The sequence below is a fragment of the Ovis aries genome, chromosome X (assembly GCF_016772045.2).
Source record: "Ovis aries strain OAR_USU_Benz2616 breed Rambouillet chromosome X, ARS-UI_Ramb_v3.0, whole genome shotgun sequence".
Classification (NCBI taxonomy): Eukaryota; Metazoa; Chordata; class Mammalia; order Artiodactyla; family Bovidae; genus Ovis; species Ovis aries.
Genome location: NC_056080.1, coordinates 104,012,923 through 104,040,811, shown reverse-complemented (window position 1 = coordinate 104,040,811; position 27,889 = coordinate 104,012,923). Strand labels below are relative to the sequence as shown.

General features: G+C 40.6%; 1 protein-coding gene across 16 annotated transcripts in view; it reads right to left on the bottom strand.

The window, feature by feature from the left end:
• ENOX2 (ecto-NOX disulfide-thiol exchanger 2) overlaps nucleotides 1–27,889 on the bottom strand; it is a 295,896-nt gene that overhangs the window by 113,802 nt on the left and 154,205 nt on the right. The gene's annotated exons all lie outside the window — the stretch shown is intronic.

Sequence of the window (27,889 nt, the reverse complement as noted above, 5' to 3'; positions counted from 1 at the left end):
AAGGAGAAAATAGAATAGGCAGAAGGGTATAAAATTAGACTTGCAAACAAAGGAAGAAAGGAAAACAAGAGATGCTACACCTATGTTATGTTCTGAATATGTTCAAACAGCTTGTAATTACTAACAATCACCACCTGACAATAAATTACCCCCCTATATGTGGATTATAAGCTGTATTATTATGATGCATTAGAATCAATCTGAGTACCAATGATAATGGGTGGTTGGGTGGCTAAACATGGCCCCCAATTACTGCTGACTGCCCTCTCTTTCTCTGGCCACAAAACAACTGTCATCAATATTCTCTCAGAGAATGTTTTCTTATCAGCAGTATGTCCTCAAAATATCCCTGGAAGGCAGGTTGATATGGATGGGCTTTTTTGAAGAAAACAGGGAGGCATGGAGAGGTTAAGTGAAAATTAGCGGAGGCAGCATGACCATTGCATGACAGAATTTGGGTTAGAAAGAGAGGCGAGGAACAGAGGCAAAGTGCCTTGGGCAGCTCCTTCAAAGCTGGCAGGACCTACTGAATGTAGTGGGTCAGAGTTTTCAGCTACTCTCAGCTACTGTGAGGAGTGTAGATGCCTCAAGCCACTATGAATGGGATATATGGTTGTAGCTCAAAGCACAGAACCACAGAGTACATTTTTACTTCTGGCAGAGTACAATACAACATCAGAGTAAAATTTCCCTTCTGAGAAGAAGAAGAAAAAAAAAAAAGAGTACCCTGGAATCCAGAAACCAGCAAAGTTCATTTGAATAGTTTCATGAATGAACGAGTGGTACTTAGTGTTTTGCTTAGTCTGAGAGGGTCACAAGAGAAACAAGATAGTTACTTCCCTCAGAGAGTTTATAATCCACGTGGGGGTAGGGGTGGGCAAATTCACACATGAAATGGAGACCAACAAGACTCTGCAATAGAAGCCCTAAGAATAAAGTGACAATCTTCCTTGTCCTACTAGCTAGAGGAAAAGAATGAGAAAATCTGAACGGTGAGATGTTGGTAAGTTCCGCCATGAATGTCACCAGGAGAACTTATGCTAACAAGTGTATTAGCTATTCCCATCAGAAGTAAACATACTCACAGAAGGGGTGCACACAGGAGGTGAACAGGAGAGAGCACGAGGTACACAAGAAAGACAGATGAGGTTCTAGGGAACCAGGACAGATGTGTTTGACATTATTTGAATATGATCATGTCATTTCTGAACCAAACCGCATTGATGATAGGGTCTGCTTCCCTGGAGACAGCACTTCTTGGGCCAGCACATCTGCTTGGTCTGTACTGATATACAGCTACAGGGCAGATAATTCAAGATGGAGTGTTCTGGTGAGCACATGGAAGGCAGGCAGATCGTCTGTTGTGGGCTGAAGAGAAATCCACATGTTTTAGCTATTAGACATAAAAATGGGCCAAGCTGTCATTCTGTTTCAGAAATTAAGGTGTTTGACTTGTGTGCCTGTCCAGATGGAATGTTAGGCCCCTCATAGGGTATCTGCAAAGAGGGATTGAATTTTCCTGAGGGGAAAAAAAAAAGCATTCTGGATCTGTTTTAGTGACTTAGTTGGTCTTCATTATTATTCCAGATGATGCCTTCCTGAGCCACTTCAATTCCTGCTTTCTCTGCTCCACAGCCTCAGGCTAATATAACTCAACTTTCTTACAAACACCACTGGCTCTAGGAGACTTGTGCAAGGGGTAAGGATTACTAAAAAAACAATAAAAACCCAACCACTGAACACACATGTCCTGCACACAGTGGGTCAGCAGTATGACTGTCACAGGTGAAACTTGAACATTGTGAAGAACAGGCTATAGAGCTTCCCTAGGTCTACTTGAAAATTTCTCATTGAGAAGAATTAAATTCAGAATTGCAATCTGACTATAACCCCCTCTGGGGCTTCCCAGGTGGCTCAGTAATAAAGAATCCACCTGCCAATGTAGGAGAAGCAGGTTCAATCCCGGGGTCGGGAAGATCCCTTGGAGTAGGAGATGGCAACCTGCTCCAATATTTTTGCCTGGAAAATCCCACGGACAGAGGAATAAGGAGGGCTACAGTCCATGGGATTGCAAAGAGTCGGACATGACTAAACGATGGAGCATTCACCCACATAACTCTCTCTATTGGGCCTATTTTCTGAAATAGAAAATTGACGGTTGCTGTCTCTTTTAAGGAAATTTGAAAGAGACCACAATTATGCCCAAAGGAATTGCCATACTCTAAGAAGTCTGTGACCCCATTCCCTATAGCCTCAAGGTATTATAGCTTTGACAATAGCCTGGATGTGACTTGATAGCCTCAGAGACCATCTTTGGATTTTTCTAGGAATATAAATGGCAAGTTATTATTACATGAATGTTACTTGTAGAACTTGAACTGATGAGTATATTAGACACATGCATCAGGAGTACATGAACTCACAACAGGGTTGGCCAAGAGAGGTAAGCTGGAAAGAGAGAGCTATCAGGTACCAACTGAGCTATAAGGGAAGCCCCTGGAAAGAGAGAACAATTAGGAAATTAGGAAGAGAGATGAAGGTTAAATGGAACCAGGATGGAGGTATCTGCCATTATCTGAATATGATTATGTGTCTTTTTTTCCTTTTTTTTTTTTTAAGCCAAACTCCACTGATAAGTCCGGCTTCCTTAGGAACAGCATTTCTCAGGCAAACAAGTTTAGAAGTCATTTGGGAAGAAATATTTCTTTCCTCTGACATGAGCGGCTAGGTGGAAAAGATAAGTAGACATTTGCTTTGGGAGCAAGAGGTTCTGAGCTTAATGCCTACCATCTCTTAGAGATGATGGTGTATATATCCATAAAATCACTGTAGCTGCTTGCTTTTTCCAGGGGGTCAGAGTACACACTCTTTATCTTCAAATGTCTGTTTTTCAGTCTGGCTATATCTTGAAATCTGTTTTGAATACAGCTCAGATAGGAAGGTTTTTGTCAAGCACGCAGTGACTCACCTTCAAGCACAACAGAACACCAGGAGAGCAGCCTGACCTTTGTAGTAAAATTAATTTGATGCTTATAATCTAACTTAGAGTCCATAGCTTTTATTTATATGACAGAGTCACAAGACAAATTAGCAGGGATTATTAAATTCCACTTAAGCTCATCAGAGGGGAGAATTGAAGTTGATGAATTTCAGGATACTGGTGAGTTGGCCAAAACATGTGGGAAAGGAAAGGAATATAGACTTCTAGGAATAAAGTGAAAGAGGCTACCCTTAGAGCACAGTAGCCACTCAGTGAGAACTGATACAGTGAATGAGGCAAGGGTAAGACAAATGTGATGTCTGACACCCAGGAAGCCCCTTTCCTACCTCCCACTGATGCAACTTCAATCCCTATGAGCTTCTCACACAGGGAAGCCATTTGGCAAGTGCCAGAGCCCCCAGCATGAAGCTGGAAGGTGAGTGGGTTAATGATGGTATCAGACATGTCAGCTTGTATTCCCCTTCCCATTTGAGCTGGTAGTAGGATGACTGCTAATGAGAAAGGAAGAGAGTCAAATGGATACCAACAAACTAAGAAGATGGCTAAGAGATGGCTGAGAACTTCAAAGAGGAGAATTTCTAATGGGTTTCCAGAAAGTTTCTCCAACAGCAGTCCCAACTCCAGCAGGACCCAGGAGGAGTAAGTGTTTCTGTCAACTGTACTTTAAACAAGTGTGTTATGCACAAACCTTTGACTGTTTGCTGTGGGAAATTCTAGTTGGTTTTATTTAGGCAATATAATAATGTAGCTTTCTGAATCTGATGGTCCTTTTCTGAACATTCATGATAATGATTCATCTCTGTTCTTCTTTCTTTACCAATGATACTTGCATTCTATTAGCAAATATAATTTTGTAGAGAATGATAAGGGAATCAAAATTATCCAATTTGTTTCCATCACAGGAGCAGAAAGAATCCTTCAATGGTCTGTTTTGCATCATCAGACTGATTTCAATAAGTTTTTCTTTAGTAGTCAGAGTTTGTAGCATTAAATATTACTCATCATTGTAGAGTCAGTACTAATTTAATACTACAGAGATAGCCTGGCTTTGTCTAAGTGAACCCCCTCTTATTTTTCTCACAGGAACTGAACACTTTCCAGTCTGGAGGTTCTCCTGTACAACAGGAAGTATGATGACATTGTACCTTTCCAAGACATATTTAGTGCTAGTATGATTCTCTAAATGGTTATCAGTACTTATATGAATAATTAACTGGGTACCTGCGATATATCCTCTGCTGGGTTGTAAGAACTTTGAGGGCACGGTGCTGCTGCTGCTGCTGCTGCTAAGTCGCTTCAGTCATGTCCGACTCTGTGTGACCCCATAGACAGCAGCCCACCAGGCTCCCCCGTCCCTGGGATTCTCCAGGCAAGAACACCGGAGTGGGTGGTACCTTATATACTGTTAACTATGCTCTGGAATATGGCCTAGTGAATGAACAAGCAGTGGAGTTTTATTTCCTTCAATTTGCTGACAGCACTGTAATGCCTGACAATAATTGTGGCTCATGCTATTTACTGGTTATTTTTTTAAAGTAAAAATGCTTTCCCCAATTTTTAAACAAATTTTCATGTTCATCTTGCTAATATTTTCTAAATTAATTTCTTCTTTCACTAACTGAACTTAGCCTACATAAGAGCATTAAACTCTAATGGGGGTTCTCTGGTTAGCCAGTTGGTTCTGCCTATAAAAACAGTCTCAAGTCACGGGAATAAGACCAGGGGAACTAGGGATGATACGCAAAGTATTCAAACACCAGTATGGCATGAGTAACTAAATAGAACCTCACCACTGGAATAGGGCCCAGGAAATCCCTTGTTGTGCCAGAGGTCAACCTATTATTGCTAGACTGTGGGAAGCCTGGAGGATTCTAGAAGGGTCAGGCAGTCATTTAGGAAGTATCTGAACAGTGATTATCTATTAGCAGGAATGGCTGGTGATCACTTACAGGGCACCTGACAATACCTATTTACCAACTGGAACAGAAGTTTTTGAATATTTTAAAACTAGTATGCCCAGCTAGTGCACACGGGCTGAATATCAGTCGGGAGGTTATGGACCTACCTTCACTTGGGCATGCAGCATAATAAGCAGAGAATCTTACCCACAGCTGCAGTTTTCTTAAGTAATCTGTTTTAATGTTCTAGGAAACCATTGTGATAAAAGTTATTCCTTATGTTAAGCCCCAATACAAAAAAAAAAACACAAAAAAACCAAACCCTTTCTATAGAAATATTCATCTATGTCCTCTTATTTTGTTTTATGGACTTCTAAGCACTTTTTATGTGTTAAACATGCTTTTTTCTTCTAAAGAAATTATTATTTAAAAATGCCTCTCAGTGATGTGTTGAGCTTAAAAAGAGAAAAGATGCCAACATGTATAGTTTTTCCACCCCATGCAATGGAAGGTAAACCATGGAGGGGTAACTGAGAAGCAGAGACATGGAGTAGGAGACTGAGTAGCTGGGCTTGCTGTCTCCTGCTTGAGCAGAGAAAGCAAAAAAAAAAAAAAAATTAATGGCACCAGCTGGACAACAGGGAGTTCTTTGTGCAAAACATTAGAAGCAATGGAAATAAAAGTGCCATGTTTTTGTGCCCTTTAAAACCCTTTGTTGTGCTAGTCCAATATCCAGGTCTCTGGCTGGCAGATCTACTCCACTTCAACACGCAGTAGCTGCTTAGGCACCTCACTGTCATCTACCCCTACCTGCACATTTCCACTCACTGTGTCACAATGAGTAGCAATTGCTTCTCTGTGGGGATTGGCTGGATTCCAAGGCCTCAGTTTGGGTAGACTTGTCTTTACCATTTAGCATTAATTTTACTTCCTGGCATGCTAATGAAATTGCTCAGAAACTTGGATAGGATGTGTGGGAAACTGGCAAGGAGACTGATTCCTATTTCTCTTGAGGTGATGGCTGCAGCTCTACTAGATATCGTGAGTAGAAGCCAGTGGCAAATTTCCTTAGGTATAGGTTGGGTAACTGGATGAGTCAGAATCACAATTTCTGCCTGGAAGGAACATGTTCAGCATAGCCTAGTTGCAGGGGTATCAAAATTCTTGCTTAGTCATAAAATCAAATGAGTAGGAATACATAAAATAATACAAGCCAACAAAATAGGAATTCTCACAAATGTATGTTCAAAACAAAAGCTCAAGGGCCTTCCCTGGAGATCCAATGGCTAAGACTCCATGCTCCTAGTGCACAGCACTCAGGTTTGATCCCTGGTCAGGGAATTAGATCCCACATGCTCCTGCGTGCTACAACTAAGACCTGGTACAGCCAAATAAAAAAGCAAATAAATAATTTTTTTTTTAAGAAGAGAAAAGCTCAGGAATATCATGTATACTTTACTTTCTGGGACACCTCTCAGATTGCAAGTTAGACATACAAAGGAACTTGGAGTGCACACTAATGAATAGTTTCAAATGGCATGTTGCATAGTAGCCTGGAGGCAGAGGACTTGCTACAAGTGTTTTTAAGTACCTACGAAATATCTCAGAAATAACCCCTTCACTCCTCATCAACTGTACTATAAAGAGATCTCCAACAAAACAAAGCCCTTACCCTTATGTATGGGATTTCTTTGTGAATCAGTGGTTCCTTTGGGTTGGACTGATGGCTACAGAATATACATTGAAAATAATGGCTTGAGGTCCATAGATTTGAAAAGTTCTAACAAGCATGCCCCGGACAAGGCAATGGCACCCCACTCCAGTACTCTTGCCTGGAAAATCTCATGGACGGAGGAGCCTGGTAGGCTGCAGTCCATGGGGTTGCGAAGAGTCGGACATGACTGAGCAACTTCCCTTTCACTTTTCCCTTTCATGCATTGGAGAAGGAAATGGCAACACACTCCAATGTTCTTGCCTGGAGAATCCCAGGGACGGGGGAGCCTGGTGGGCTGCTGTCTCTGGGGTTGCACAGAGTCAGACACGACTGAAGCGACTTAGCACAGCATAGCATAACAAGCATGCCCAGTGGGAGAGACTGATTAGACAGTCACAGACTTCTCCAATTTTTACATGTATCCCTGCCTGCTCTTAAGTTGCATGAGCTTCCAACTTACCCAGGGATATCACTTGTGTAATAAACCAAATATTCATACATGAGTATCAATGGCTCCTTATGAAACACCTGACATTTTTTCAATAAAGAAGGAGTTTTGTATGTGTCACTTGGTCTGTGCTCTGCTGAGGGCATATTGCTCTGACAGTAGAAAAACGTGCTCTTTCCAACAAGATTTAGTCTCATTTCCTTTTTCTTCCCAGTCTCTCTCTAATGACTGGAAGTAGAATGAGACTTCGATTTTAGGATGATTTAGAGGTCTGTGAGTTGGCTCTTTCTTCCCTTGGTGTGTAACCAACTTCAAAGAAGCAATTGTATAACTACTAAGGAAATTAGTTCTTTTGCCAAGGGATAGAGACCTTTTGTCATAAGCCAGAATGAATAACTAAGCCCTTCTGTCTCCATCTCAAGAGGGCCTCGGGCTGAAGAGGAGCTGGTGGTCTAGGTTTGCTCATGAGAGCAGCAGGCAGTCAGCTGGTCAAGAATATTGTTTCTGTCTGTAGGCAGAAGCACTGAAGTAGGGAGGTGAGAGTGAGTGTGGGGAAGACAAAGGGGAAATAAGACAGTAAACAAATGAAAGAATGTAAAGTAAATATATAGCACAATGCCTGATGGGTACATCTCTATGTAGAGCTACCACTTATTGCTCAATTATCTTCCTGTGTAACTTGCTGCATTAAGCATTTTATATGTATTTTATACTTACAACCACCTTATGAGGCAGGTATTATTATGATTCTCATTTTATGAAAATGTTGGGAAAGACTGAAGGCAGGAGGAGAAGGGGACGACAGAGGATGAGATGGTTGGATGGCATCACCGACTCAATGGACATGAGTTTGAGCAAGTTCTAGGAGATGGTGAAGAACAGGGAAACCTGGCGTGCTGCAGTCCATGGGGTCGCAAAGAGTCAGACACGACTGAGCAACTGAACCACAACAATAGGTGTTAGGCATTATATTTGGCACATTACTTTTTCGGCCCATCCAATATTTGGTGCATTACTTATGCCTAATCCTCACAACACTCCTGAGTTGCAGGTAGGATTATCTCCATTTACAGTTGAAGAGATGGTGGTTTAAAAAAGTTAAGCAACTTGCCCAAGATCACACAGGGAGTAAAGGGCAGAGTGAGGATTCTAATCCACACTTGACTACCAAGCCCATGCTTTTTTTTTTTTTTTTTTTAATAAGTAAATTCCCTAGTGATGCTGAGGCTGCTGGTACATGGAACTCATTTTATTTTATTTATTTTTTGGCTGTGCTGGGTCTTTGTTGTTACATGTGGGCTTTCTCTAGATGTGGCGAGTAGGCTCTACTCTTCATTGCGGTGTGTGGGTTCAGTAGTTGCGGCTCCTGGGCTCTAGAGCAAGGGCTCAGTAGTTGCAGGGAATGGGCCTGGTTGCTCTGCAGCAGGTGGGATCTTCCCACAGCAGGGATTGAATCTGCATTGGCAGGTGGATTCCTATCTACTGCGCCACCAGGGAAGTCCAAAAGCCCATACTTTTAAGCACTGAACTCTGCCACCTCTACTGCAATCTGCTATATGTTAGACATTAAGTAAATGTTTGTCCCCATCCCAGATGGGACAGTGAAGGTAGGTGGAGAACAAAGAGTTGAAGGTAACCTGAATTTAGCAATCAGAGAAGGAGAGACTGAGCAGTAGAGACAGAGCTATAGCTGCTATTTTCCTGTGGTGTTACACAAGATGTGGGGAGAGGTGATAAAGGGGAGACAAAAGGTAACTGATTTCTTTTTTTTGAATCCAATTTTATTTTATTTTTTGCCATTTTTAAAATTTATTTTAATTGGAGGCTAATTACTTTACAATATTGCGGTGGTTTTGCCATACATTCACATGAATCAGCCATGGGTGTACATGTGTTCCCCATCTGGACCCTCCCTCCCAACTCCCTCCCCATCCCATCCCTCGGGGTCATTCCAGCGCACCAGCCCTGAGCACCCTGTCTCATGCATTGAACCTGGACTGGTGATCTATTTCACATATGATAATATACATGTTTCAATGCTGTTCTCTCAAATCATCCCACCCTCGCCTTCTCCCACAGAGTCCAAAAGTCTGTTCTTTACATCTGTGTCTCTTTTGTTGTCTCACATATAGGGTCATTGTTATCATCTTTCTAAATTCCATATATATGCGTTAACATATCCAGTGTTCTTGCCTGGAGAATCCCAGGGACAGGGGAGCCTGGTGGGCTGCTGTCTATGGGGTCGCACAGAGTTGAACACAACTGAAGTGACTTAGCAGCAGCAGCAGCAGCAGCATACTGTATTGGTGTTTTTCTTTCTGGCTTACTTCACTCTGTATAAGAGCCTCCAGTTTCATCCACCTCATTAGAACTGATTCAAATGCATTCTTTTTAACGGCTGAGTAATATTCCATTGTGTATATATACCACGGCTTTCTTATCCATTCATCTGTCGATGGACATCTAGGTTGCTTCCATGTCCTGGCTATTGTAAACAGTGCTGTGATGAACATGGGGTACACGTATCTCTTTCAATTCTGGTGTCCTCGGTGGATATGCCCAGCCATGGGATTGCTGGGTTGTATGGCAGTTCTATTTCATTTTTTAAGGAATCTCCACACTGTTCTCCATAGTGGCTGAACTAGTTTGCATTCCCACCAACAGTGTAAGAGGATTCCTTTTTCTCCACACCCTCTCCAGCATTTATTGTTTGTAGACTTTTTGATAGCAGCCATTCTGACCGGCATGAGAAGGTAACTGATTTCTATCTCCTCACCCCAAAATGTAAGAAGAAGAGAGACCACTCAACATAGGAACTGGGGCTAGGAACTAACAATGTAAGAGAGTTACTACTATCTGAGCTAAGTTGGTATGCCAGTTATTGATTCATTGCCTCTTAGCTTCAAATTCACCCTTTATGGCTTGCTTCATGTAAAGAGTTCTGGGCCCTTTATATATTTTACCTTTGCCAGCTGGCACAGTGTTAAGCTTTGTCAGTAGGGGGCACAGAAGAGACATTTTGGCAGGAAGGAGCCTTCTGTCCTGGCTGCAGGGTGCTGGTGTGCTCACTTGGCAGGCTTCTGCATTGTAGCAACCCAGCATCCCCAGCGCCTGTCTCTAGCAGCACATGCAACTTTCCTAGCACTACATTTCCAGTCTGTAGCTTTCCAGCATGTAGTTTCTGTAGTTAGTAGTTTGTTGCTCAGTCGTGTCCAACTCTTTGTGACCCCATGGACTGTAGCCTACCAGGCTCCTTCCTCCATGGGATTCTCCAGGCAAGAGTACTGGAGTGGGTTGCCATTTCCTCCTCCAGGGGATCTTCCCAACCCAGGGATCGAACCTAGGTCTCCCGCATTGCAGGCAGATGCTTTAACCTCTGAGCCACCAGGGAAGCCTGTAGTACATGCTAATCAGCAGCACCCAGCAACTTGGCCCAGTACCCCTCCCTCAGGCAGTTTTGTAGTGAAGTGCCTATTTGGAGATACCTTTCTGTGAACAGCACTCCCTGGCACTGTAGAGGGTAGATTTTCCAAAAGTTCCACTGGGCAGATTTCTAGAAAGTTCTAGGAGTCAGAATTCCACCAAGTTCTGCTACCATAGCCCCACAGCCCTTCTCTCCTATCCACTGAACCACAACTGTGCCTTCTCCTGCAAGGTCTGGATCTATCCCTTTGGAAAGGGTTTTCCCTTGGGTGCTCTAATTCAGTCATAGGGTGTAGTGGCTGCTCCTAATATCTGCTACTCCTACATTCTTACTAGCCAATCCCCTATGATTGTTAACACTTAAAGTAAACCTCCTCTTTTTAAATTACTGTGTGGTTTCTCTCTTCTAATTTTTCCCAGACTGATACAGTTCACTCCCTCTCCCCAGATATCAAAGTAAGATGATTCCTTGGGCAAGGGATGCTTCTAGGAGGGAAGTGAAGATAGAGAGGATGACTTTTTCCCTCAGAGACAAACTTCTAAAAAGAAAAGTATATCAGGAGGCAGGAGATGACTTCTCAGTCTTGCTTTCCAGTACAAGAAAATGAATTAGAATGCCTGTGGCCTCTCAACTGCTAGAATTCTCTCAAAGAGGAGGAAAGAATCTGCCAGATAGAAAAGGCAATTGGAATCTTGAAGACTGCTTAGGCAATGAGACTCAAAGGGTTTAGGATCATTCCTAGTTCAAACTGTAGTTGAAGGTCTATAGCTCAGGGATAAGGAGGTATTTGTAACGACAGCCTCAGACTGACCACCTTCTTTAAGAAAACAATGAATATTAAACTCAAAATCTCTATCATTGCCCACAGAACCCTTCTTCAAAGCTCAAGGTTGTCTTCTGGAGATAAAATATTTTCCTTTTTTGCCCCCTGGCTCTCCCATGGATACATTTATAGCCATTTTCAGATAGCTTAAAATGTCATTAATTTGGGAAAAACTTCTGAAACCAGGATAGAAATTAGGTGTTTGGGGTTGGTGTGCAGGATATTTTCCAAGAGCCATGAGAAGGAATGGTCTTCACCAGTGACAGAACACCATCATAATTTTTATATTACTCATGGATTTGTGCAGCCGAGTTCTTTCTGAATTTTAATAAAGCATTTTCCAAAACATGTGTTGTTAATTAATGACTACCTTTCTCTACTGTTGTTCTCTTTATGCCTTTGTGCTTCCCCACTCCTCCAAATAGCTCAAACTGCAATATTGCTTCCCCAAAGCTCAATGAATGCAAAATGGAAAGCAACTAGGAGAGAATAAGGAAATGTGAATTTCAAGGTCTGATAATCAACAGAAAAGTTCCCTTTACATGATACAAGGTCATCTTTGGAGAATTTAGAAAGTGCTGGCCAAGATCAAATTTAGAGACACTAAAAGCATCCTAGCTTTTAGACACTAAAAGCATCCTAGCTAAACAGCCAGCCTACTTAATTGCTAGAAAGTTTTCCATACACACTTCCCGTGTTTGAGGCCTCATAACAATTAAAACTGCATTTGGAGCCATAGCAGCTTTCAATAAAGATTGTTTAGCCAGAGTGGTCACTGAGGGGGTTCCAGGCGGTCTTCTTGATCATCCGGGGCACCAATAGGTTCATGTTTGGATGAAGATCCCAAGCAACATGGGTGAAAGAGGAAAGTTTGAGTAATTTTACATAGTACGATTCTCCTGCTAGTAAACTAACAAATGGAAGTTTCAGAAAATCAGTCCAACTCTAGTCTCTACTTCCCTTCCTCTGTTTGCTCTCTCTAATCTTGACCCTGGCCCAAGTCCCTGCAAATCTTCACTAGCCTTTCCTCTTTACCCCCACATGTACAACACACTCATACAGACAGAGGGATCGTACAGCCAAGATGGAATAGAGAAAGGAGCATTGTCTCAGAGGAGTTTGATGGTTTATATTGTAGCAGCTGATAAGGACAGGTGGAATTGGTGAGATGTAGGGGTTGTTGCCCCAGTTAGAATTTCTTCCTCAAGAATGAGAAGGTCATTTATATAAACCAGGGGTTACTATAAACCAGTACAAACTTATCATCACTTTCCAAACAGTAATAAGACCTTTTTTGTTCTCATTATAATGATTATAGATTAAAGTATTGGTTCTTACCCAGGGCGGTCGGATGGTCTGCCACATGAAGAATTGGTATCCAGAGAAGGGATAGCCTAGTTGTTTAAGACAGGCTTTAGAATCAAAACCTGGTTTGACTCTCAGATTCACCACTAACCATGAGTAAGGTACTTAACTTCTCTGAATTTCTTCTCTGAAGCTCTCTGAGTTTTCTCATCAGCAAAATGGTAATAATAGTATGTGCATTATAGGATGTTGTGAGGAATAAATAAAATAAGGTATGTAAAGATTCTGGCACATAGGGAACACTCCATGTATATTAGCTACTATGGTTTTTATAGTACTATTTACTAAAAAGCACATTTACTTAACATTCTTGGCTGGCTTGTTCTGTAATCACTTTTGCAGATGAGGATAGAGGTAACATTGTCACAGGTAAAAAAGATGTGTCCCACACAAATATTCATAATTTATTTTTGAAAAAAGTACAAAACCAATTCAACGATTTTCAACAAATGCTGTTCATGCAATTGGATATCTGAAGGCAAAAAGAAAGGAAGAGAGAGAGAAAGAAAGGAAAGAAGGAAGGAAGAAACTTGGTCTAAGTCATACATCTTATACAAAAATTAACTCAAGATGAAACATAGACTTAAACATTAAATGTAAAACTTTAGGAGAAAAACAGGGAAATCTTTGGGATCTAGTGATAGACAAAGAGCTCTTAACCTTGACACCAAATAAACTAGATTTCACCAAAACTAAAACTTTATCTGTGAAAGACCCTGTTAAGAAGATGAAAGGCATGTTGAGGGGTGGTAGAAAATATCTGCAAACCACAGATTTAACAAAGGACAGGTATCCAGAGTATATTAAAAGCTGTTAAAACTCAATAGAAAAAGAAAAACAAAATGATACAATCAGAAACTAGGCAAACGGTATGAAGAGACATAAGTAGCAAATATCCACAGGAAAAGATGTTCAAGGTCCTTAACCACTAGTGGTGGTGGTTGGTGGTTTACTCGCTAAGTCGTGTCCAACTCTCTGCAACTCCATGGACTGTAGCCCACCAGGCTCCTCTGTCGATGAGATTCTCCAGGCAAGAATACTGGAGTGGGTTGCCATTTCCTTCTCCAGGGGATCTTCCTGACCCAGGGATTGAACTTGCATCTCCTGCATTGCAGGAGGATTATTTATCCACTGAGCCACCAGGGAAGCAAATTAACCATTAACCACTAGGGAAATGCAAATTGAAATCACAATGAGAGACTACTACACACCTTCAGAATGGGGAAAAGAATAAAAAATTGGCTACGTCAAATGCTGGTGAGGACGTAAAGAGAGCAAATCACTCATATGTTGCTGGTGGTAATGTTAAAATGGTATAGTCATTTTGGAAAAGTTTGTCGTTTTCTTTAAAAAATTAAATATTCACCTAGCAAATGACTCAGCAATTGTACTATAGACATTCATCCCTGAGAAATGAAGACATGTTCACACAAAATCATGTAATAAATGTGTATAGTAGCTTCATTCATAATAACAAAAACAACTGGAAAAATAAGATGTTGTCAACCGGTCAATGTTAAGCTCTGGCACATCCATACACTGGAATACTACACAATCAACTACTGATACATACCCTTATTTGAATGATTTTCAAGGGAATTATGCTGAGTGAAAAAAAAGCCAATTCAGAAAGATTAGACACTGTACACTTCCATTGATATGGTATTTTTGAAATGCCAAAAATTATAGAAATGGAAACATGTTAGTGGTGGCTGTGGCAGGAGGGAGGTAGGGTAACATGAAGGATCATGTGGTGATGGAACTGTTCTGCATTTTTATTGAACCAATGTCAATATCCTGATTGTGCTACAGTATTACAAAATGTTACTGGGTGAAGGTTGTATAGGATCTCTGTATTATTTCTTACAAATAGCATGTGAATGTTCAATCATCACAAAATAAAAAAGTTTAAATTTTTAAAAAAGGAAGGAAGAAGAGATGTGGATAGAAGAAGCAGAGTAGATAGACCATGTTGTTTCTAATACTGTTCAGATATGCATCCCAGATTATAGAAGGGTTTCCAGCTTGGCAGGCTTATCCAAGGTACTGCCACTGCCGACATCTCCTCAGTGTAGGAAGGCAAGGCAGGCTTTTCAGGCATACATGGTACTTGCTCCTCTCACTGGGATATTAGTTATTGTTCTCACAACTAATGAAGGTTAGAAAGCTCTGGGTTAGAATCAGTAAAGTTCCTGAAAGCCCTCCAAACAGCTCTGTTACTGGTACCCAGACTGCTACTGAAGAAGCCTCCTTTGAGATCTCACAGGAAACAGTATACTTTTGGCTGGCCTCTGAAGGAAAAAGACAAGGGAAGGCAGTCATAGGACAGCTCTCTTCTTGAAGACAATGTACAGAAAAGACTGAGGATCACAGACCTGACAAGGAAAAAAGCAGAACTTTCTCTGCCTCCCTGTGTCTGGGTAATTGGACATTTCTTTACCTATCACGGGTGGCACATAGTACTTCAGGTAACCTGGAAGAAAAGTGTTGGGTAAAGACCAGCTGAGGGTTGACATCTCATTTGTAAAGGCTAACTGTTCACACTTGAGTGATTGTGCAGAATATTAAAGCCCAGTCTTCTTTTCCGTCTGGATGACGGACCACTACAGGCAGAATGCATTTCTACCACTGACTATTTTCAAATAGACACAGTAGTCTTTCTTGCTGCTTTCTTCTTTTCTGTGATGTCATTAAACTATTCAATTTGATTAACACTGACTTTTATGCTTCCCTACACACTGGTTCCCTGTTTACCAAATCCCCTGAAAAATGCCCAGCCCAGGTGGTCTATGTATAATCAGCAGAGTTCCTCAGACATGTCTCCAAGAAGTCTGAATTAAGGCATTTGAAGGTGAACGAAGAACCCCATTCATGTGAATGCCTGCTGTGGCAATTGGGATGTGCTTGTCTCATAGGAGCTGGCCAGGGATAGTGCCACCTCTGCGCCCATTTCTCGTCTCCCTGAATCATGCTCTAGGGGCACAAAGGAGCTTCTTGGGCCTCTGAGCGCATTGCGTGTTCAGCCCATTTCCTCAGGGCATAGTGCCTTCCTGCCTGTCTCACCTTCTCTTCTTACTGCCAGCTCTATTATCTCCATCAGAAATCTGATCCTGCTACAAGTGCTGTGGGGCTTTTTTTGGTCAAATTTTTTTTTTTGTTTTAAATAGAGCCTTCCAGTTTCCTTTGGGCCATTATGTTCTCCTGAAGCAATGCTTTGCCCTCAGTCATTAATATTTAATGTGACTAGAAGCTTTCACAAAAACCTATTGAGATGCACATGTTTTAAGTGGCAAAGCTGTTATTTAATGATCTCAGGTGGGTACACTAATTCAACCTACCCGTGAGGGAAGGTGACCTCCTAGTCCCTCTGGCTCTGTGTCTACATTAATATAATTGAAATCTCTTGCCATTTAGGAAACATCCATTCACCCTAGAAGGGGCTGTAGGATTTTTTTTTCAGACATCATAAAGGTAACTTATGATGTCTGAAAAATTGGAAAAGAATATAAAAAAATACAAGTATGAAAAGATGTACATATGATGAATGTCTGTTACAGCATTGCTATAAGAAGAAAATAAATTAGGAATAACCCACCTGTCCAATAGCAGAGGATTGGTTAAATAAATTAAATGATATCTTTATAAATGGAATACTCTGTAGCCAGTAGGAATAATGATGTAGATCTGTTTACTGACATGAAAAGATATCAAGATATGCTAATAGGTGAAAATAATCAGGCTACAAAACAGTATATACAATATGTTTCCATTGTTTTTATTAAGAAAACTGACACACTGGCCGTAAAGCCAGAAAAGGTATATGCCAAAATGTTAATAGGTGTTCTCTCTGAGTGTTGTGATTTTCAATTCTTTACTGTCTGAACTTTTCAAAAGCATACACAGCAAAATCATTTTGTTTAAAAAGTATTATGGGATTGTAGCTATACAACTTACAAATTGTTTTCACTTGACATTGTAATCCAAGCAACTTTTATATTTCCATTCAAGCCCCAGTTTTTAATCTAGAGCAGAGGCTGGCAAGCTTCTCTAAAGGGTCAGATCATAAGTATTTTAGGTTTTGTGGCCCACGTAGCCTCTTCCATACTACTCCACTCTGCACCTGCTGTGCTAAAGCAGTCAGAGACAATATATAAACAACTGGCATAGCTATGTTCCCACAAAATTCTATTTAAGAAACATGCAGTTGGCTGGATTTCACCTACAGACTAGAGTTTACTGAACTCTACTCTGTTGTGCAGAATAGAGGAGGCTCAAGTCCCATGTGCCTTGAGAATTAATCTTATTTCCTCTGTTCTCCTGGGTCAATGCAGGTTATACTACTAGTTGCTGCTCTCCGAAGTTGAGACTAGGGTAGCTTGGAGACATCACTGGAACTTCCTATTTTTTGCTTCTTGGTTTGAGAAATTTCCCACTCCATACTTGGGGCATGCTTTATATAGAGCCACCAGCTCACCAAAGTGAACATTAGACCTGCCACAGATAAAGCCATGGCTACAGAAGTCCCTTAAGTGATTCAAAAGGGTTGACGAATTCACAACTGCCAAGTGAGTGACTTTACCTAGACCCAGAAAGCCCTAGAGAATCAGTGCTTCCTATAGCTCGTCAGTATTAACACACTCCATAAAGTAGTTTTCTGAGGAGATGGGTTATCATAGTCTGTCAACAGGAAAGCTTTTAAAGAGTCTTCAAATGTTCAACAACACCCTAATTTAGGAGTCTAAAAGACTTACATAGCTGAGGCAAAATACACATGGGAAAAAAGGGAAGTTTTAGCTAGAGATAGGCAGCCATTCCTAGTTACAGACAGCATCCTGATTCTCAGAAGAACAGTGGACCAAGGTTAACTATGTGGATTTAGTTCACATATTTGCCGTAACTTACAATCAGTGTTGCAGATTCCTATAGCAGTTTCCTTGACATATCAAACCTATAAAGAATATTTTCTACTTCTTTTCTTTTCCAAGTAAGAGGGATTAGATTATTGCTTATACACACACACACACACACACACACACACACACACACACACCCATGAAATGCCTTCAAATTACATAGCCTTCAGATCACCCCAATCCTGTTACCTAAAATATTATTCAATTACACTTACTGGTTTGACCACTCAAAAGAGGTCACCCAGGAATAGAAAGTATTAGGTACAGGATCCAGGGAACCAGAGCCAGACACTCAGGATTCAGGGTTACAGCAGACCTAGACATCTTGAATTCCTCATCTGGGAAAATCTGACACATAGCACCAAATATTAAAGATAGAATCTCCGTAGGCAGCCCAGAACACTTGTCAAGCAGCCCCGTACAACACTCAGAAGAGTGGCCAGTTGGCTAAGGTGGGCAATGGGAAAGGGAAGCTGGAAAATGTCTTCAAGACAACCAAGAAAATTGATGGAGAGCATTTCAAAAGTTTAGAAGGAAGTAGGAGATGGAGTCAAGGTGTGTGATCTAAGGGCAAAGGGCAGACCAGAGAGGGAGCATGCTGCTAGTGCTGTGGTTTCCATTTGACAGAAGCAGGTTAAGTGACTTGTTCAAGGTCCCCAACTATTATCTTGAAATTAAATTCACTCTTTCAATTTCTGTTCTGATTTCTATCCCACCATATCACCCAGATGCTCATGAAGCTGGGGCCTATTCATCTGTCTGAAGATTTAAACAACTTAGAAATAATGTGTAGTATGTAGATGGGAAATAGTTGCTTGACTCCTCTGTGGAGATGACAGAAATTTTAAGGCATGGAAAATGATTTCCCTAAAAATGGTAAGTGCCTGATTTGGAACAAATTGGGATGGGGTATTCCAGCTATTCCTGGCTAATAGACTAGAAGCAGCTTTTCCAATTGAGAGAATGACACTAAAATTGCTATCAGGGTTTAAAAAGTTGCTCAAGTTTAATTTAAATAAATGGGGATGTAGCAGAAAGTACGGTGAACAAGAAGTATGATGACTTGGAAAAACTTGGCTCCTACTGTCATCTGTCACTGTTTACTCTGTGATCTTGAATAAGTTACTTCCTCTCTCTGGATGTTAGTTTCCTTACCTGTGAAATGAGGCAGTTGGACTCCACAATCCCTAAAGGGTCTTCCACCTCTCACATTTTATGATCCTGTAATTCCTGGTGGATTTTCTCTCCTGACATTTATTTGCAAGGGCTATTCTGCCATCCACACAATTTAAGTTTTTGGTAAATCACAGATGGTCTTAAATAAAATCTCCCCCTTGAAGAGGGGAAAAGAACAGGATGTTTGTGCTGAAATGGCTCATGTCAAATATGACCTTTTTAATTCAGAGCAGCTCTCTAGTGGTTCATTAACTCACGCCATGGGCAGCACAGCAAGCAAATACTGTTTCAAAAGGCCCCAGTGGTGCAGCCAGAGAGAGCTGCCCCATTACCTAGTGAAAACAAAGTAGTTTCTTCTCTATGCCCACACTGGTCAATTTTTAGATCAAGAACATATGATTTTATCACTGAAGGAATCCTGGCCAACTCACAGAAACCCTGTGCCAACTCTGATACTTGCTTTGAGGACTAAGCTGGAGTCCTTTCCACAGGAAGTAATGGAATTACTTCTAAATAATTGATAACTGTGGCTCTCTTTCCCAGATAATTAAAAATGCATAGAAAATATAATATTCTAACAGCCTCGTTCTCATTTACTTTTTCTTAACAACCCACTAAGGTGGGGGAAAATATTAGTAAGCATTATTAACCCCATTTACTAGATAAGGAAACTAGGGCTCAGAGAAGTTAAGGACATGCCCCTGGTCGCATAGTGTCAGAGCTGACAGTAAAACCTACATGTTAACTGGTTCAGTTAACTCACCAATACACTTTTTCAACTGTCCTGTTATACTAATTGTAAGGTGTTGTCAGGAGTACAAGTTAAAGATAAGAGATTTCAGTACTGTGTCTAGATACTGCAAAGTACTTTAACCCTCATTTGAAGACTTGTGGCATAGGTTTCATTTCTCATAATGGGAAGAGGGCTAGGAGAACTCTTGAGAAAATACATATTACACAATGATCATTACAATGATCAGATATATATATAATTCAATTGATCATATATATCTACTAGAGCCAAAGCAAATATTTTTTGGACATCTATAAAACTGACCCTTGTGCAAGATGATATGGAGATACATAAACATATAAAACATGATTCCAGACCTCAAAGAGAGTCATAAACACTTAATAGTGTATAATAAAACACTAAACGTTGGAGTTGCAATGAGGGTTGTAGGGGTATGGGGAGGGGAGGGGTAGGCTGTAGCGGAGAATTTGGTGAGGTAAAGCTTCATGGAAGAAATGGAATTTAAACAATGGGTACAGTTTCATTGGCAGAGATGAGGAAGAAGTAAAAAGGCAAGCGAAGTGTGTGGGAAGGGAACAACATGAGCTAAATCAAAGGGGTAGGCAACCATGAGATTGGAGATCTGTGAGGATACTGATGTGAGTGGAGAGCAGTGGGGCAGTCTCTGGTAAATCTACAACTCATCCTAAGTGTTTGGGCAGAGGGTTGTTCACCTTTCACAGCATTCAATTCACTCATGAATAAAATGGTACTGAAGACAGTGGCAGGTATAATGACAGAACGGCAGGTAGACACAATGATGGTTAAGAGCATTAGTTCTGAAGTCAGACAGACTTGGGTTTGAGTCCCAGAATTAGCACTAACTTCCCTGTATTACTTTGGGTTAATTAATTAACCTCTTGGAGCTTAGCTTCCTTCTCTGTCGAATGGGGCTGCAATGTAGAGCCTATGACATAACACTCATCAAGCACTCAGCTAAGTGCTGGCGCATGGTAAGCACTGTTAAATGGGAGCTATAATAAAGGTGGTGTATTGGACGAGACTTCATTTTTATACCTTTGTTAAGTTTTTTCATATGGTTAAATTAAAAATTACAAAGTGTTTTTGGCCCAAACACTTGTTTAGTTTTTTATTCAAATTTTGATTTAAAAACCACGATGACCATGGTGGTGGGAACAGAGTGGGAGATGGTGATGAGCAGGAAAGTTAAGGTCAGATCCTCTAGGAACTCCATGGTTGGTTTGAGAAGATTGCCCTGTGAGGAATACGTATGCCTTCTAAGGAGAAGGAATCAGAGGAATCAGGGCAAGGGCACTTAGCCAACTGCTGGCAAGAGTGTTCCAAGCTTGCAAACTGCTCGTCCTTATCTCCATTCAATACTCAGTGGAGTCCAACTCTTTGCAACCCCAGGGGCAGTAACCCACCAGGCTCCTCTGTCCATGGGATTCTCCAGGCAAGAATACAGGAGTGGGTTGCCATTTCCTACTCCAGGGAGTCTTCCTGAGTCAGGGACCAAACCCACATCTCCTTCTTGGCAGGCCGGTACTTTAACACTGAGCTACCTGTGAAGCCTTGAGAGACTTTAGTGAAGTAAATTCCTGGCTTGAGTCAAGCAGGAGGAAATAACAGGTGCCAACAACGATAAGCAATAGAATTCCAGAAAAGAGCAACTGTTACCTGAGCCTGGAAGGTCATGAATGAGGAGCATATTTTCAAAATAGGAGCCCAGGGACATTGTTGTAATTACCAACCAATGAGCCTCCCCTTAGTACCAGGAAAACAGATGGATACTAATTAAAGGGGGATAGAGAGGGAGAGACAGAGAACAATATAATATTCAAATATGAGGAACTCAAGAGAGTCAAGCTAGTTCTGTTTCTGAAAAAGAAAATCAGGCTTTTAACTCCAAGTAGCTTTAACCATGGCCCCCTCTCCTGCAGAAACCTAAGCTAAATGTTTTCAAATAATCTTCATATATAATTTTCCTTGGTCCAGGGTGTACTGCAGTGTTGGTTTTGAAGTAAAAGAAAGCTTGGGAAGCCACCCTTGTGACCTCATGCAGCATCTTTCTTATGCTTTTCTCCCTTTTCTTTCTCAAAGGGAGGGGAAGCATAACATTTTTTGAAATGACAGCTTGCTGAGCTTGTTGGCTATCATCGTTAAAGAATGGTTTATTAAACAGATGATGTACAAGAACTTAGGAAAGTAATGGTGACCAGAGAATCCAGTGTGAGAACATGTCTGGTTAAGTAAAGATGCGTTTTTTTTCTTTGAATAGGATACTAGAATGACAGCTTTACAGCAAATCCTTATAAAAAAAAAGATGAATACATATGGATCAGATGATAATTTAGTTATAGCTTTATTCCTAGCTGGTTGAAGAGCTGTGCTCAAAAAGTCATGATGAATAGATTGCCAACAATTTGGAGGGAGATCTCTAACAGTTGCTAAAGGGCTCTCTACTTGCCCATGTCCTGCTCAATATTTTAACATACGACTTTTTGATGAAGTTGTAACAGGCTTGCTTGTTACAACTGCAAATAAGACAAAACTGGAGAATAAACCTACTTGATGACAGAACTGTGTTTCAAAAACAATTGTCACCACTATTTATTGAGTATCTTCTATGGCCACCCACTCCAGTATTCTTGCCTGGAAAATCCCATGGACAGAGGAGGCTGATGGGCCACATTCCATGGGGTTGCAGAGTCGGACACAGTGGAAGTGACTTAGCATGTATGCAGGCACTACTGTATACAAGCTATCTTGTTAAAATCTTAAAGCCACAGAAAACTAAGGCTTAGAGATGTTTTCAGTAGCTTGTCTAAAGCTACACAGTTAGTAAGTGGCATTGCTAGGATTTAAACCCTAATTGTCTGCTATTAAAGCTCATGCTCTTTCTCATACACTATACTGCCAGCCACTACCCTACATTGTCTTGACAAGCTAGAGGAGAATATGATTTTTCCTGAAGATAGGACAGTACTGAGCAGAGGCTGGAAGCTCTGGTAAACAAGAAAGAATCAGACCATGTGACTCACTGTGGCTTTCATGAAGGATCAGAGTGGTGCTAAGGTGATGGTGAAAACCAGCACTTGAGCTAATAAATTCCTGAGAAATATTCTGAGCTAGAAGACAGTGAATATCACCACTTCCTGGCTTTGCTATATCTTTCTTTATGTGAGGAAAAGTGGCTGGAATGATAAACCCCAAATTATGAAAGTTGAATGTAATATAGGAAAAAATGGAGGGTAGTCATAGAAGAACAGAACAGAGGAAATATGACTTCATTGTAACCCATGTTACAAAGATCTAGGGGATTAGTTTTCAACTTGAATATGAGATAACAATATGATGTAGCTTCCAGAAAAGCAGATATAACTCAGCCTGTATTAATAGAAGCCTAATTAAGTGACTCTAGAGTCTGAGAAATAACAGGCACACTGTCTTCTGCTCTGGTCACTGTGTTCTGTTGTGATGAGCAGGTAATAAGAGCATTATTGGAAACATCACTGAAGGGAAGTGACTGGAGTGAAGCGTTTGGAAACCGTTTCTTATGAAGTGCATTTTGAAGTAACTAGAATATTTAACTTAGTGAGGAGAAAACTTGAGAGTATTGAGCTGTATGTACACCCGTGGCGGATTCATGTTGATGTGTGGTAAAACCAATACAATATTGTAAAGTAAAAAATAATAATATTAATAAAAAATTTAAAAATTAAAAAAAACCCAAATACTTAGAGGACCATCATGTGGAAAAAAGATTACATGTGGTCTCATAGGTTTTATAGTGCAAAGATAGGACCCAAGAGTCAGCTTAAGGTTCGCTTTAAGAAATATATTTCTAATCTTAAGAGTGGTCCCACTACAAAGTGATAATAATAGGTAACATTTAAGTAACCAGCACTGTGGTCTCCCGCTGACATATCACCTCATGGGATCCCCATAAGAACCCATGAGGTCTATGGAGAAGGGACTGGCTACATTGTAAAGCAGTGATCTTAATATTATTTGGAATATTTAAACACAAACTAGATGAATGTGTGTCAGGAATGTGTCATACGTAGTTCTGGATTGAGGTAGTAGAGTAGGGAGTAAGAGCTGAGTTAGATGACTGTGTGAGGCTTTGTCTAATCGAAGACAGTAAATTTCCCACTTTAGCTGTTTTCAAGTTTATAACATTAAGCATTGTAATCTAGCAGTCCAAATATAGCACTTTGAATTCTTCATAAGATTGTTGCCATGTGTCTGTGTCTATATGAACACACACACACATACACTTGTATACATTTTTTAAAAAATCACATACACATCAGGCTTTAGGGAGAAAGATAGGCATACCATCTGAATATGTGAAGCCTTCAAATAATTTGGAATCTTAACAGTACTCAGTCTATTAATTAAGCCCATGCAATAAAGTGAGAAAACAATATACTGCATTTATGATGGGTAGGAATTGAAATATACATCACACTTTCAAAAACAGACACTGAGAAAAATTAAGAAATTGTAGATTTCAAAAGGATTTCATCTCAATCACTGCATCACAGGATGATTCTCTTACTTGTCTTTGTGGAACACAGACATAATAATAATTTACAGACCCTTAACTTTGATTTTGTGTCCATCACTGTGCTAGAGGATTTCAGTGTATTACCTTATTTAATCTTTAGAACAACCTTACAAGGTTGGAATGGAGATACTATTTCTGTTTTAAAGCAGAGGAAATGAGAATCTCAAAGAGAAGCAAATAATCCAAGATCACACAGTTAGGACATACTAGTGTCAGGATTTGAAGCCAGGTATTTTTAACTTCATATTGTTTATTATGCTAAATTAGTACTTCCTTCTCTTTTCTTTCCTCTGTTAATTTGGAGCTCTTAAAATACATAAAGTATAGCACAAATGGTAACAACTATCATGGATAAACAACTATAACATCCAACGTCTAGATTCAGATGATTCCTGTCTTGAAAAAAATTACATTAAGACAGAAACCTTGGTACTTTAGCACAAATGGGGAGCATTCTGGGGACTCCTGGCTTGTTCTATAAGCTTGATATAAAGATCAGAAGAATGTACTAGAACTGTTAGAGAAAGATGACATAGTAAAACGTGCTCCTCTATTTTCTGCGATCTAGATTCTAAATTGCTGAGAGATGAGAGACATAGGAGACCAAACAGTCCATGTGATATCACTTATTGTTTATTCACTATATGCAGAACGCTGCACTGGCTGCTGTATGAAGATTGAGAGGAAGAAGAAGGACCAAGTTTCCTCCACGGGTGAGCTCCCAGTTGAAAGGTGCCATTAATGAAGCTTTAAAGCAATGCAGTGAATTTCTTGATAAGATCTACTGTTGCCAAAGTAGTCATCTTCTCTATGGAGCTTCATGCTCACCCTCTTTCCTGAATTAGTATAAATGAATTCAGTTTCGAGAAAGTCCTGAGTTCAACTGGATCGTAAGTAAGGATTTAAAGACTAGAGAAAAAAAGATGACAATGAAGTACTGAAGAATGCCAGGAAAGAAGATTTGGTTGGCCTGCTCCAACTTTAAGCCCCTTTCCAGAATCTGTCATTTGTTCTCCACAGCTTGTGATGAATTATAACCCCTGAATCAAACAGATCACATGTTCTCACTTCCGAGAAGGCATCAGTGGTGTGAAGAGAAATTGCTACTGTGACAATTCAAGCAATTGGTGAAAGTCCAGTGCATTTCCCAGCTTACATATTCCTCTTAAGCTTCCCGTTAATGAGAGTCAATGGGCTTGCCATCAGACACTGTTTGTACTCACCATTTTTCCCATCCAGACAGGACACTGCAGGAACAATCACAAAATCATGAACTTAAGCCATATTCATAGCCTGACATAGCTTTATTTCCCTAGTGGACTAAAGTGTAACTGCTTCACTGCCAACACAAGAGTTCTCATAAACTCACAACCTCATGTTTCTTTATATTGGGAGCTTGCTTTTGTTTTCTTTTTTTAAACTTTTAATTTTATATTCGCATATAGCCGATTAACAATGTTGTGATAGTTTCAGGTAGACAGCAACAGGACTCAGCATACATATACATGTATCCATTCTCCCCCAAACTTTCCTCCCATCCAGGCTTCCATATAATGTTGAGCAGAGTTTTGGGATCTTGCTTTTTGTTTAATGTTTTGTTAAGATGCCCTCCATGTTTTAGGTACTGAGGACAGTAATGTAACAGCTGCAAACTAGTTCTTTGTGTTTACCAGAGGCCAGATTTATTCCTGCCTTGATTAGCACTGCTTGTAATAGCTCCACCATCATTTCCAACTTGATGTGAATCTGAGATCCCTATTTCCCTCCAAGAAGGATTTCCCATTGCCAAAACCGCCTACCATAAGGGAGAGAAGAATCAAGCTGGTCTCCAAGCACAAAGAAAGCCCATTTCCAACTAGCTGATGAGGAGTTTGAAAGCAAGCCTAGGGTCTATTCAAGGGAGAATGGGGAAGATGATTACATTCTGTCCCTTATCCTCAGTGTCAAACTGGGTGTTTGTGTCCATAAGGGGCAGGCAGGCACTGGTGCAACCAGAATAAAGGTTCCTATGAGGGTCTACTCTCTTCATCACAATGGGGCAGCTGTGTGCAAGCCAGAGATGGGGCAAACATTCGGAGGCTAGGAAGCCAGTTAAAAGGCTATTCAAATGTGACATAGGCTGGTGACAGAAAATATGTAGCAAGAATGCTACACGTATTTATCTCCCACTCTTAAATATTAACTGGAATATGAAGGAGACTGGTGCCATGGGGTCAATCAAAGTTATTTGATGATGGCAGCAAGTACCATCAGACATGATGGAGCACATTCAGGATAGTATGGCTGTAGATAACTAGTACCATCAAACTCAAGCTTTTAAGTTTGGGTGGAAGGGTGATTTGAGGTATTTTACTTGGCTTAGGGAGGCAGCAAAGTCAAGTTATCAAAAATATCCATGAATCACAATTTAAAAAAGTATTCTAAATGAAGGCCTTGTAAGTTACATGTGGGCTTAGATTGTACTTTCCTAGCAGACGGGAGACAAGTCTATAAAGTTTCTATTTTATTCCAATACACCTAAGACAGCAATTAGCACTTAGCAGAAAGTTTGAATTCCCCTAAACCTATTTATATAGGCAATGGCCATTCAAATGAAAAAGGCTGAACCTTAAAAGAAACTGGAATCAATTCTCGGCTTAATACCAAGAGATTCAACTTATTTTCAGAATTTAATTCCTCCGTTCAACTTTGTAATAGTCCATACAGATAAAAAGAGCCCAAGTGCCCCCTGGTTTCAGCAGAATATTGATCACTATCTCCATGAATTTACTTTGGAGTTTCACCCCTCAGGTGACTCCAGATATTGGGCAGAGATGACCTGTTTTGAGACACAAAGCAGCTCTGAGCTGTGGGCCTAGTGGCCCTGAAGCAGGGCTTTTCAAAGAGCTTCTCTGCTGAGCCAGCTCTTTGCACACTGCAATTAGGCTCAACCAGCAGACGAATGGTTCCCCATCCTACGTGTCTTCCAATAATAGAGATCTGCAGCAGTGTGTATCAGACTTGGAGTATTACTCAGATCTACCAAGTCCCCAATCTGGGGATGTGGTTCTGATTGAGTTTTGGATCTTCAGTGTCTTTGGACAGATGTATTCATTCAACGTGTGGAGGCTTGTGGACAATTCAGATTCTAACGCAGGCTGTAGCCTCTGTTTAAGAAGGCCTATAGACAATAACCAAAGATTAGAAGCAAATGTGAAGTGATGTAGTTAGAGAAAAATGCTCATTAGGCTCTTGTTTCCCCTAAAGTTGTGAAAATTCAGAATAACACCAACAAAGGGCACAGTTGGTGCTGCAAAGGCAGAGTGCATATTAAGTACATTGATACACATCTGGTGGGCACTCTGTACATTTCAGTTTTCAAAGAAAACTGGACCAGGAATCAAAAGGCCAGAATTCTACTGAGTCACTTCCTTCTGAGTTAATAATAGGAACTAACATATTAAACATCTGTTATGTGCCAGATGCTTCCCTGGTAGCTCAGATGATAATATGCCTGAAATGCAGGAGACCCAGGTTCGATCCCTGGGTCAGGAAGATACTCTGGAGAAGGGAATGACAACTCACTCCAGTATTCTTGTCTGGCAAATCCCATGGACAGAGGAGCCTGGTGGGCTACAGTCCATGGGGGAGCAAAAGAGTTGGACACAACCGAGTGACTAAGCACACACAGAGGCATGTGCCAGGTAGTGTGGGAAGCACATTACTTCTTACTTACATTATGTCATTTATTTCTTCATAACCACCCTATAAGTCTATCATCTTTGCCACTTTTCATGAAACACAGAGACATCAAACATTTG